Source organism: Stegastes partitus, unplaced genomic scaffold (genome assembly GCF_000690725.1).
Source record: "Stegastes partitus isolate 25-593 unplaced genomic scaffold, Stegastes_partitus-1.0.2 Scaffold426, whole genome shotgun sequence".
Lineage (NCBI taxonomy): Eukaryota > Metazoa > Chordata > Actinopteri > Pomacentridae > Stegastes > Stegastes partitus.
Window position 1 is genome coordinate 26428 of NW_007578157.1, and position 12941 is coordinate 39368.

A 12941-nucleotide genomic window follows, 5' to 3' on the forward strand; every position below is an offset into this window, starting at 1 on the left:
AAAAAACAGATTTTTCCACTAGTAACTGCTTTTTTCCTTAAAGAAAGAAAGAAAGACAGAAAAAAGTCATACAATCTGCGTTCATTTTGCCACCTATTTTCACGGATCATTCACTTTTTCCCCACAACTAAACACATCCAGCACACAGAGGAGGGAAGTTCCGCCTGCAGCTGCGAGTTGATCCTGATCCTGATCTGCGCTGCGACCTGTTTCTCCGGGTTCGGGAAGCTCACGCAGTTTATTCGGCGAATTTAGTGAATTAAACAGTTGGCTGGGTGTGATCCGACCACAGCGGGGGCTTGTTGTTGAAAGGGAGCGCATGTCCTCTGGGGATTTACGGCTGTCAAGTTTTAAGAGATATCCCACAAGTTGCCTTCTTATTTTAGCTTTTTTTTTTTTCTCTCCAGCATTTGATGTTTTCTCATGAGAGGAGGGGAGAGGGAAGAGAGACTGTGGTCTATCTGTGGAGATGTGGAAAAGATGCACAGGAGGAGGAGGATGCTGCTGCTGCCTTGGATCCACTTTTATACTCAGAGAAGGTTTCAGAAAAGATCTTTTAAAAAAGTGGGTTCTTGGGTAAAGAGGATGAGTAAGAGAGAGAAAGAGAAAAAAAAAGACATTTAATGGCTGTGTGAGAGAAAGTGATTTCAGAAAGGAGGATTTTCACTGCAACAAGTGTGATATAGCTCCTATTCCCTACTGTTATCGAGTCCCTGAGTGCACATGAGCTGTTCATTTCCTCTTGGGAGGTTTTAATGAAATGTTCCAGGAGCTGCACAGTTGATTTGGCTCAGTAAAATCTCCTGGCCCGCCCTCCGCACTGTAATTACTGTACTCTATCTTACTGGTGGTGTAAATAAGTGCAGTCACTTACGTGCCGTCCCCGTTGACAGATTGACAAAGAAATCACGAGTGAGCCTGAAGGACCTGACGGGTTTCTCACGCTGGTCGTTGATCGGCTCCGAGTTCAGAAATCGATGACTGAATGGAAGCACGGATCAGAGTGGAGGACAGGGAAGAGGCGCATCAATAGGCATTGTGGATTCTCAGCTGCATTGATTGTTTGAAAAAGCAACAGCTTCAACAAAAAGAAGTCGTATTTATATTATAGGCTGAAATTGATCCAAATTCAGATGAGATGGGTACATTGTGTTGGCTCAGGCACAAACATTTCCTCCAGCGCATGAAGCCCGAGATCAACAAGAGATCCTGCAATTTTCCTGTAACACTTCATGCTTCATGCATTTCGTTCTGCAGCACAGGGAATATCAGCCACAGCCTTTATCATCCACATAACAACCTGTCTTACTACGCTTCCTGAGCAATGAAAATGTTTCAGCTCAGTAAGGAGCAGTGATATTGTTCATCATGTTCGGTACAAGAGGGACAGGAGGTGGCTCTCGTTGTCACACTCATCATCTTCACTGATAGTTTCTGTGTCTTCTGTGGCAGTCCTGACTGATACGACCCGAACTTCTTCAACTGTAGTCAAAGCCTCGACCGAAGCCTTTTATTCAAACACACAACGAGATGTCGGACCCTTCATAGAGACAGTGTACAAAAAGTCATACTAATTTGTATTAAGCGCTATAAGAGCAGGGAATGTGTTGAAGGGAAGGTTTTAAATGCTATTTAATCGGCCGCCAAGCACTTCAGCTGAAACAATGACATTTTAAAGTCCCCCCAGTCTCTGATTTTTTTTCTTTGAAAACTCATCTCTGTGCATCAAAGTTACAAATTCAGAAGTTTCTTTTTTCCATGAAAGTAATCCCTCCCAGACTTAAAATGGCTTAGATGTAACCCTACATCGATCCTTTAGATTAGAATGTGCAGATCTATAGAGTCATGACCTTTCCCTTATCCTACTCTTCTCCACTCACTGCAGCTCAGCACACCAGCTCACCTGCAAATATGCTCAAACACTGTAAAACTACTCTGCACTGCACAATGGAAAGTTGTTATGTTGGAGAGATTTAACCACACATTTAAACATGAGATGGATTCTGAAGAAGAATAAAGAAAGCAATTTGACAGGATTGGTTCCTTAAGATTGTATGAAACCCCAGAAGTCTAAATACATGTGTGGAAAAGCTCAGACATGGTATTGACTGTTCATTTTTACTCACTATGCATTTTCCGGCATATTAAAAACACCACATGGACATGTTAACAAGGTAAAACATTTGATTTTCACTAGAGGGAGCCTTTAATCTGTTTCCCAGCCCTAGTCCTAACCCTTATTCCCTAAGAGGAATAAACAAAAACACCCCTTAAAACGTTACTCTGACCTGTCAACAATACAAATTGGCAAATGTACGACAAACACAAAACCCAAACCAAAAGAGAAAAACAGAAACCCAAATCCTTTCAGATAAACAACATGACAACAGACCAGGATGACGCAACCAGAAAAGGTAACTAATCAACCACAAAAAAAACAAGACAAAATCCAAAACGTATACCCAGAAAGGGATTCATCAAAGAACACAAGCCAAAACAAACTGAAAAAAACAGAAACTAAAACCCATTCGGGCAGAACAATATGACACCAGCCAGGACAATGTGATAACAACCGATTAATCAATTATTGTGGAAAACAAAGACCAAAACCAGACAAACTTTGAAGACGGAAGCCCAGTTATTGAGACAGATTTCCAAAAAACCCCATACCCCCCAACCCTAACCCTTGGACCAGAGAGTGCTACCAAGGCGGCGACGGCCTCTCGCCAGGACATCCTCTCTTGTACTTTTGTACTCCAGTTGGGACCAGGGAATGCGGTCAAGGGAACAATGTCCTGTTGCCTTGTCAAGGCTTCCCTTTACTCTAAAAAAAATATAAGAAAAAAGAAAAAAAAAAAACAAACCAAAATGGATTCGAAAAACCAAAAACCAAAATCTGTTTGGACAGAACAATATGACACCAGCCAGGACAACGTAACGACAATCGATTAATCAACTACTGAAGAAAACAATGACCAAACCAGACAAACTTTGAAGGCGGAAGCCCAAAAGAAAGAGACTACAATCTCTACTCAAGAGCAAATATCAGATCAAACTCTAACCAAACGGAGCAAGTCAGAAAATAATATGACACTACGTGCAACGACCAGTGCATTTCCGTGGACTTCCTACCCCAAACTGCTTTGTCGTCGGACACGGCAGGGGAAGTTAACGAGACAAATTTCAAAAACCTAAGCCAACCCCTGACATTGACCTTCACATCTAGGACTGCAGTTAATCTACCATCGCCTAAGCCAAAGTCTAAGTCTCACCCTAAAAAACACACACACGTTTTTCGGTTTCAGCTTTATTTTTCTTAGTACAGAATAGGGATATTGCAATATACCGGTACTGAAGATAACTTTAATATTTTAAAAGCTAAATATTGATATCCTGTTCATCCAGTAACCAGAAACTTACATAGTCGACAATACCACACAGAATGACATGCAGTAGGGGCCAAACCGATATGTTTCTTTCAGAACCAACATCGATTATTAGTAATCAAGAAAACTGATAACCAGTATTTGTAACTGATACATGTTTGCTGTGAAATCTTGGTGCTAGAATGGAAAAAAAACTCCAAACTCCAACACAATATTTTGTTGAAATGCTTTAGCTTATGTGTGTTTAATGGAAAGAGAACAGTTTAACATTTATCCCTCAGTGTTGATAGGTCATTACTTGTAATGAGCAACCAATCAGATAGCGCTATGGGCAGGAGATTGCTCAAGTCCATAGAAGGGTCAGCATTCAATAGAAAGAGGCAGCTGTATTAGGGGCAAAGCACCATTATTGGTTAACCTCTGACTTTTAGTGTAGTTATAATTAGAAACTCTCTCTCTTTGTATTTTGAGTCCTCAAAAAAAGAGACAAAACAACAATAAACAAAGGTAAAGATAATTTTTTTTCAAATATTCTATAGATACTGTGATAATATTGTTATCATGAATTCTTTTGGCTGCGATAATGTGTCGTGAAAATCTGATACTGTCAAAGCCCTAATGTAGAATATATTTGAATCTTTATAGTAAAGACCAGCAGGTGAGAAAATTCTGTATAAATCCAACAACTGTTCACAGCTACAGAATGTGACAAAACGGGTTGTTGGTGCCTTCCAAAACACATTTGATTTGAGTGTTTTTCTGCTTAAGATTAGGGTTAAGTGCAGAAAAAAAGGTTAAGGTTAGCTGAAAAATGTATTCATTTTGAAAAGAAGCGACCGGTGACTGTTGGTCGGAGGCAGCGCGGCCTCCAGTGAAGTCATGTTCTCCATACAACCATCCGTTCACCCTGGCCTCTGTCTAAGTGGTTTTGTGCTACAAAGGTCACAAACCACTCATAAAGGGTTCAGACCTTGAAAATGAAAGTGGTCTGTGTGTTGTTCAGCCACATCAGAAATCTCGAGTGTTCCTGCCTCACCACTGTGCATTTGACCAATCATATGTAAAGTTTGTGTGAATGTGGAATCTTTGGTAGTCGAAGAAATGATTTCCAAAGCTATTTAATCATCTAACATGCATTTGTAATTGCTCTTTCCACAATACTGTACTACTGTTTTTGCTAGCAGGAAAAAACATCCTTTATGACTGCAGGAGGTCACTTGTTTTTAAATGAATGGGCAAGGCTATAATTTTTCAAGGGAGGACACTCAACTCATCGTCATCTTTTACATCAACATCATCATCCCCAACCCCATTGTCATCACTGTTTTCTTTGTTTTAATTTTGCAATCACCATCAGTCCTACTTTTCTGCAGCAGTGTATAAGTAGACAAGCCTCTTCTGTGTCTTTCTAGAACATTAAAACAGAGTTTTGTCTCCATTTCGATCATTGCGCCAGTGGAAGCAGCAGGGTAACTTCAGTAGCGTCCCATCTTTCATATGGCTGAGACTGTATGCTGAGTAAGTTGGATTATTTAAGTAGCTGATTCTAAGGGGGAAACTTTAACATGTTGTTGAGTTCTGGAAATTCATCTCTTTCAGTCCACAGCCAGACAGAATAAGTTTGCAAAAAAATATGCGGGCTGAGAAGTTGATTTAAATTTGGGCCTCGCTCTCTGCTTCATATGCGAACAGCCATGTCTCATCAGAATTTATTACTTTTCAATGAGCTGGTGGTTTGGACTGAGAGAACATAAACCTCTGAATAAAATCAATTTGATGTGAATGCGTGCAACGTTTTCTCGGCGAACCCCTTCTGTCCTTTATGCTTCATGAGATAGTGGAGTTTTAGAGAACCAGTGTGGGAAAAGAGCGAAAGTAGAGGAGGATAAATCGCCTTCTTTTTCTGCATCACGTGTTAAGTAGAAGTAGAGTCATGAAGAGGTTCTGATTAAGTCAAGGTTACACAAAGGTGGCAGCGAGCTGGTGGCGTGAGCCTGGAGCTGCCAGTCATGAATCTAGATTTATTAATCCAGGGACAAGTAGTTAAGCGATAAAAGTGACAGGGAACTGCAGTCCATCCATCTGCCTTTGTGACCTGTGGGATTTTGTGTTTGCCCAAGGCCGGCTCCCCAGTGGACGTCTGCCTCCCTAAAAACAGGCCCATTCATCAAATGGCCCTGTCATTATATCAGATGACTTGTTATCGGTCCAAGAATCAGCCACATTCTGCTGAGGTCACTATTCACTGTCACTCTGTGAAGTAGCAAGAAAATAGAAAGTGTTGGCATCAGCTATTAGCAAAAACACACTGTTAATGTGGAGTGACGTGTTAAATGGTCAATTGTGTTGGTGATTGCCTGTGAGGGCTTCAGTATTTTACTCTATATCCAGCTTTGCTTTTCTTTTACAATTGGCAGTGAATATCTTCAGTGAGAGAAAAATGCTCCCAGGAGCTGTTATGGTTTGTGTTTCTAATGCATCAAAACGGGTAGTTCAGAGGAAGATAAACTACGGATGTTACAACAAGGGTCCCCTTAGGTTCTGTGGTGGAGCTCTCAGTCATATCACATTATCTTCATTAGCAGATGGAGTTTGTCTGTTTGTCACTGAGTTGTGGAGGTTCACATTTCCATTTTTTCAGAGCAGTTTAAAGACTCTTCAGCCAGTTGAACCCTGTCTCCCAAAAATTATAATTGAAACTGTGTTCTCAATTACATTATAACGGAAACATATTTTCTCTCAGATTTCATTTTTTTGTGATGTATCACAAATACATTTCCAATGAGCATATCTTTGCTATTTATTGTATTGTGTTCAAACTGTTGCTCCTTTTAAACCAAGCAATCATAACAGATGACCACTTGGCAACACAGGAGCCAAGGAGTTTTGGCTTAACCCTAACTGAGCTTCTAACATATAGTTAGCATTTGTTAAAAGGTTAGTCTGACTCACTGCCGGCCATTTCCACCACAGATTTTATTCGACGTTGTCCTCCCTGTCCGCTATCTGCATGTAACCGATTGCAAATATGGTAAACAGCAACAACAACAACCTCTCAGCGGCAACGTAAACACTGAAAAAAATGGCAAGTTTCACAGAAGATTTGAAACGTACAATAAGTCAGGCTCGTTTGTTTTTTGGGGTTAATTAGCCAGCAACAGACTTTATTTTATGTAGCACTTTTAATACAATTAGAATGTAATACCAACTGCTTTATTCATCAATAAGAAAAGAAGGAAAACAAACCAGCTACTAAGGTAACGGCTACGGTGAGTTTGGTTTTATTTCAATGTCAAGCATGAACTTTCGTATCAATATTTTGTATCAATTTTGTATCAAAAAATTAACATAAACTACAAGGGAAAGATAGCAGAATACAAAATAGGTAGTGCTTTGCCAAAAAGTCATCGTTTTGCATCGCTTGCACACCTGCAGTAATACATGCTGTCCACTAAGGGGCAGTGCAACATCCATCCATCCATTATCTATACACCGCTTAATCCTCACGACGGTCGCGGGGGAACTGGTGTCTATCCCAGCTGACTCAATGCGAAGAGAGGGGACACCCTGGACAGGTCACCAGTCTATCACAGGGCTACACTTGGAGACAGACAACCAAGCACACTCACACCTATGGAAAATTTAGAATCACCAATTAACCTCAACATGTTTTTGGACCTTGTGGGAGGAAGCCGGAGAACCTGGAGAGAACCCACACTGCACGGGGAGAACATGCAAACTCCACGCAGAAGGATCCCGGGATGCGAACTGGCGACCTTCTTGCTGTGAGGCAACGATGCTAACCACCGCCCCACCTTGCAGCCCTACAGTGCAGTACAGCTAACTCTACAAAGCTGATGATGTGAACTTGTTGGCACACACTTGTGCAACATCATGATCATTTGGGGTCACATTTTCCTACTTGTAGCTCCGTTTTGACCATCCTGATGAAACTGCTAAATGCTAAATAATTATTACACTGCTGTCACCACCATTGTCTGTCTCTTCCTTTGTTGTTCCTGGTGACCCCATACTGAGTTTTCTTCTTAGGTAGATACCTGACAGCTGCTTTGCTGATTCCAAGCCAGTAAACAATGGTTGTCTAGCTGTATTCCTCTTCCTTAAGCAGCAAGATGGCTGTCTTGTTATTTTGCAATTATTTTCTCCTTTAGACATTGCAGAAAGTTAAATTAGTTGTAGTTAGCTTTACATCTACAACAAAAATATTTGTGACTCAGTACATCTACAATGAATATTGATTTTTTTTCTTTTTTCTCTTTTTGCAGTTTCAATGCATCGCATTTTAAAATACAATTTATTGTATGCATTGACTTAAAACAAAACAAAACTGTTTTCATGGTATTTTGAAGATTTGCTAGTTATTCAACCACTGTGAAACAAAATCAATGCTGAAGGCCTGCTGTATAGACATAAAGAAAACAAAAGGTGGTCTAACATTTAGTGACGGAGCTGTAGACTATACAAAAGATATGAAGATGAGTTTCTGGGTTTTAGAAGTGAAGTGCCATAATCCTGCATTTTTATTTTACAACCAGTAGATGGCGACATCGATGGTTGTAAAAAGAATCTGATTGTGTAGACATCTATGAGAAAATGGCCCTACTTCTTACTTAATTTGGTACCTCGGTAAACATTTGATAATGAGTTTATGGTCTCAGTCTGTACCTTTAAGTCTCCTTTCATATCGTATGACGTTTATTTTGTAAAATATGGTTGCATTTAGAGTAAAATAGGCAATAAATCAGGCTGTGCTTGTGCCCTTGTCCCTTGTCTTTAAAAACTCATTACGTATGGGTTTTCTTGGGTGCTCAGTCAGTTTCGCTTCTTGCTTGTTGCATCTCGTTTGAAAAGATAAAGATTGAAATGGCCAAAGAACCAAACTCAAGGTGTCTGTAGCTATACTGCATATACAGTCTGCGGTTTACCCGGAAGTCCCTAACTTTGTCTGGATGAAGGATAAAGTGCACAGCAGGTTTTTAAAGACGCTAAAAGTTGCATAGAGCTGAGAGAAAAGCATGAGATCACTGTCTATGGGTTCACCTTTAACATTCATTATCCAACTCATTGCTATTTTAAAACTACTGGTCATGGCAGTCAATAATATGGCAATTATACAGATATTTTAATGAACTGAATACAGTAATGTGGACTCCCAGCGCTTCGGTCCAGCATTGTTCATCCTGTTCTGCATTGTAGAGGTCATCTATGTGGTTTTAAAAATCTCATATACCAATGTGATTCTCCAGCCAAACTGTGATTCTCCAGCCAAACTAAATACATGAAATGAGCAAAATGACAGGTATTGAAGAAACAGGTGGTTAGAGCTGACCTCAAGCCAAACATTTGATGTAAAACGGAGACAAAGATTTGAAAGGACACTGTATTTCTATGCGTGTGTGTGGAGAGAAGGAAAAAAGTAAAGAGAAGAAGAGCAGAAGGTGATAGCAGAAGGAATGGCAAAAAAAAGAAAAAAGTGGAGGAGTTTGGTTCAGTGCCCTGTGTGGACATTCATTGCTGGTGCCCTCCGCCTTAAAGCCATACAGTGACACTCCCAACTTCTTCTCTCATTTCACCCATCGCTGGGTTTTCTTTGTGTGTGTGTGTGTGTGTGTGTGTGTGTGTATGTGTGTGGGTGGGTGGGTGTGCGTCGTCAGAGCCATTCGCCTGACTCCCCTCATCTCAGCGTCACACAGCTGCAGCTCTGCGGTGCACAGCGACACAAAAGTTCCCGCAAAAAAAAAGTCCTGTTCACAGCCTTACTTTCCTGCCCGCCCGCTGGGTGAGATTACTGAAACATGACTTTTAAACACAATTACAGTTTTTTCCAAAAAAAAACCTCTTGTGAAATTGGTTAATTGTCCTATTTTGGGACTGTCTCACTTTCTAAGTGGAAATTTTCGCACTCTGTGAGCAGAGCTATATTCTTAGAGAAAGTGTCATCACCATGAACATTTCCTTTAGGTGTTTGCAGTGCCAAAGGGCCTCTGAGGCGAATCAGTTGTGCCTATTCTTACAATAATCAGAGTGGAATAAATATATTGGTCGAAGTGTCAGCTTTGTCTGTTAGAGTAAACCAACAACAAACCAAAGTAGTACATTTTAGGCCATTTTCTTAAATTTAAATGTTAATGAATGCACCAGAAGCAGACTTAAGTATGTTTTACTCATGCACACATTTTTCTTTCTGCTTGTTTCTTTTTTGACATCTCTCCTTTGTCTGAAGAACAGCTTTAGAGTAGTTATGGGGAAAGTATAACATCAGATTTGACGGGCTACCATCAGCAATGTGCAATATAAATGTGTCATATGACTTCTTGTGCAGTCTTCGAGCAGATTACTCATGTGAGCAAAAGGTAGACCAGATGCAGATGCACAGGCAGATAGAGCAAAAAAATGTACTTTAATAAAACTTACCAAATGTAAAACTACCAAAGGCGCTGCAGAGCCCGGATAAATCCCAAAGTCCAACTAGAATAATCCAATAAGAGAAAAAAGACGAATCCAAAATCCCATTAAGGTAACGAATAAAGAAAAGAAATAAAACTCAGGGAGCTGCACGGGGACACAAGGATGCAGGCAGGAACACAGGCAGGTAAATGGAGGACTAACATAGATGAACAGACGAAGTGACTCGGCGAATGCAGGGATGAACAGAGGCTAAGTGACAAAGACAGAGAGAGACACACAGGGCTAAATACACTAGGGAGGCAATTAGGAACAGGTGGAAACAATCAGGGAGTCACAAAAGGCGGGAACAAGACAAAGACAGGAGGTGAAATAAACCAGAGGCCCGTCTCATTTCTCTATTTTGAGCCTCCTCGTCTGCTCCGTCCTCCTGCCTGTGACCCGGAAATCGATCTCAGCCTGCCATCTTGAAGGACGTCTCAATTGCTAAATTTGCTCGCCAGAGGAGCTGTAAGAGAAGCGTCCTTTTTCAGCACTTGTGACGTATAAAAGACACATAGCTGGAATACACAAACCCTACCAGGAGCATCACTGACAAATGTGTGTCATAATAAGTCATACTATATGTCAGGATATATTTGTATAGCACTCTCTTGTGTGCCTCCTTCACATCATATGTGAGAGTGAAATAAATTCATAACATTCATACATTGTTGTCACATTATGCCACATTGTGAACTAAACTATGAGTAAATATGTACTGTAAATTATCATGAAGACTGCTCATCTGACAGAGATCATCAAATACGGCAGCAGCCTGCAACGAAGCAATGGACAGATGATGCAGCTGCACCACACGTCATATTTAATTGCTTTAAAATGACAGCTCCAAGGCGAGGGTTTCTCATTTGTTAACAGCCTGTTTCCTCGACTTCTTGGTTCGAATCTCTCTTGGATGGAACTAAGATGCAAGGAGAGGATTTGAGGAAAGAAATTAAAACAATGGAAGCAAACTAAACCCTAAAATCATGACCTGAAAACAGTGACAGATCTATAGCAGACCTCGAAATCTACCACAACTACTTTAAGGAACACAAGCAACGGAACAATTTCAAACTGTGATATCTGCATAGGGGGCTGGGGATGGGCGTTTGTATCAAATACTGACTTACAGTGTCCCTTCACTACTTTTTTTAAAAGTACATTAAATTAAAGTAACCCCTTTAAGAAGGTTGTATGCATTTATTTTCATTATAATCAACCAACAATGCAATGTGGTTATGGGTGCCCATATCCTTTCATACAGCTCTATGAGTAATTTATTTCTGCAAGCCTTGTGCAACTTCCAGGGATAATCTTTTTCTAGATACAGAATCACGTCTCAGCATTCTCCTTCATTGCTCCCCCCCTCTCTCAATCCATTAAACAGTCAATCAGCATTGCATTAGCTTTAAATGCAGATAATTGTTACCTAATTTTCCTCTTTGACCTTCCCTGTTTACACTTTAATGACAGCCTCTATGCTTGTTAGCTTGAGGAGTGCTGAAATAAAGCAGGAGTAGGTCATGTTTGCGACTCTTGAAATAAATATGCATTATAACCATCAGGACTTTATGACACTGCTCACCCTATCCGACACTGTCAGTCTTAATACGCCTGCATCTTAATTCTGCAGTTATGGGCATCACCCCAGTTGTCTTGTGATTGTAGCCTTGACAGCAACGCAAGCAATCGAATGGGTTGAGTCATGCTTTAAAAACCACAAAAAGAAGAGGCAGGTTGCAAAAGAATTCCTCAAGTTTCCTTTTTACAAGAAGCATTCATCAATGTGGGCTATTATTCAGGACGTAAGAGGCCTTGAAGGCTACAGTAGTCTTTCACTTTGAGGATGCCACCCAAATAAACTGTAACGCACAAATAAACAAGTACAACAAAATGTGAATGAAAAGCGTGTGTTATTACATACTTTCAACATGAAACTTTGAGGATGGAGGAAATTATGCCCTGCCTCTCAGGCACCTATGAAAATTTTCAGTGGAATGTGTTATTGTTTACAACACTGAATCAACTTTTGTGACACTGATCAACAACAACAACAAATAAAAGCAGTCCAACATTTTGTTAAATGGAATCAGCTACGTGTGGTCAAACAGTCTAGCCTTAAGACTGGATTTTACTTTCTGCACAAACATGTAAGTGAAAATGTGCAGAATCAACACAAGAGAACGTGTGTGGCTTTTATACTCCACGCGGCGACCGTTACCAAACTGCAGGGGGCAGTGTGTTGCAAATGCACGTTAACACAGTACTAAATTGGAGTAGAAGAAGTTTGGCATTGTTTACATCGTTTACAATCATAGACTGCGTAAAAGATGGACGTAGCAACCGGCCCTGAAAAATGAAGCCAACCCAGAAGTGTGAAAAACCTGCAATATCACTACGTCCGCTAGCTGCTGGCTCTAAAAAGCCCTGGCTCCCATAGACTTGAATTGGAAAAGAAGTGATCACAGATCATGAAATACCGCATTCCTACAGCTCAGGATTTTTTTCTTATTAGTTTTCATAGTCAAATCCAGAGATCAGGTGGCCAATCTGAAAATAAATCAATACTGAATTTTTAAAAAATCGTCAAAAATTTGCGGGGCAAGGGGCGTGGCTGGCTTGATTGACAGTCAGCAGCGACGATGCAGATGAAGCGAGCAGAAGGCAGTAAATGTGGGCGGGCAGAGAGGGCCTGCCTCTCAATCCGTCTGACCAATCGCTGCTCCTATGGCTCCGCCCCCCTCCGACGATTTTTGCGTCACTGGCTCCAAAAATCCAAGATGTCAACCAGGAAGTAGCAAAACCGTGGCTTCATTTTCTCAGTGCAGAAACCAACGGGTGACGTCACGGAAGCTACGTCCATCTTTTATACAGTCTATGCTCACAATATGGTGACACACGCTCGTGCTCGTGAAGAAGAGGAACTTTCTTATCTGGTATTACTGCTGAGACAGAAAAAAAAGAGAAGGTGGTTGACTTGTCTGTTAAATCTGACATAATCATCAATAGACTTACTTCATCTGGAGGGAAACTTGAGTCAGTTTCCCTGTGCTTGATAAAATTTGAGAGCCAGCTCAACTCTCTTAA

At 40.7% G+C, this 12941-nt stretch overlaps 1 protein-coding gene across 1 annotated transcript in view; it reads left to right on the forward strand.

Moving 5' to 3' along the window:
• Window positions 1-12941, forward strand: part of LOC103360327 (contactin-associated protein-like 4) — a 164656-nt gene that overhangs the window by 21880 nt on the left and 129835 nt on the right. The window lies entirely within an intron of this gene.